This window comes from Bombus impatiens, unplaced genomic scaffold, assembly GCF_000188095.3.
Source record: "Bombus impatiens unplaced genomic scaffold, BIMP_2.2 scf_0377, whole genome shotgun sequence".
Classification (NCBI taxonomy): domain Eukaryota; kingdom Metazoa; phylum Arthropoda; class Insecta; order Hymenoptera; family Apidae; genus Bombus; species Bombus impatiens.
The window spans coordinates 1,452,562-1,453,167 of record NT_176796.1 but is presented as its reverse complement, the minus strand read 5'-3'; positions in this window follow the sequence as shown (position 1 = coordinate 1,453,167).

Genomic DNA, 606 nt, shown 5'->3' with positions numbered 1-606 from the left:
GACGTGCGAGCACCGGCCCCGTACGTTTCCGGTTTCTGCTCGTTTCACGGTCGAGCTGCGCTTCTGGACACCTGTTCTCCGCACACCACACCCTGCTACGCGCACCACCACGTATGTACATCGGCAGCACCCGCTGCGCCTCCCGTCTTCGTCGTCTCGCCGGTCAAAGCGAAAAACCTCACTGTGACACCTTTTCCGCTACTTTCTTTCTTTCTTTTTCGTTTTGTCCTAGTGGCGCGTGGCCACGCTCCTCTTTTCCACGCGATCTTCTCCGTTCTACCGAAACGGATCGAATAATACTTAGAAATGATCGTTACCTAGCTGTTGTTACCTCGTATACACGAAGAACGACACACGCGCGCATATCTGCTTGTTCACGGCGACTGTCTGATGTGCGATACGCGTCTATCGCTCACGGAATGCACTCTGGCCGCGCACCACGGCCGCCGGTTCGATATTGGTGCCTCTCGCTGGTCCCGACCTCTCGCCGGGTCCCCACCTCGTTTCGTCGTGCTGTGTGCCCTCCGTGCCCTCCTATACCCCCAGTCGTAACATTCTCCCTGCCTACGTTCCGCATTGCACGCTCACGAGGACATCCACCACGAC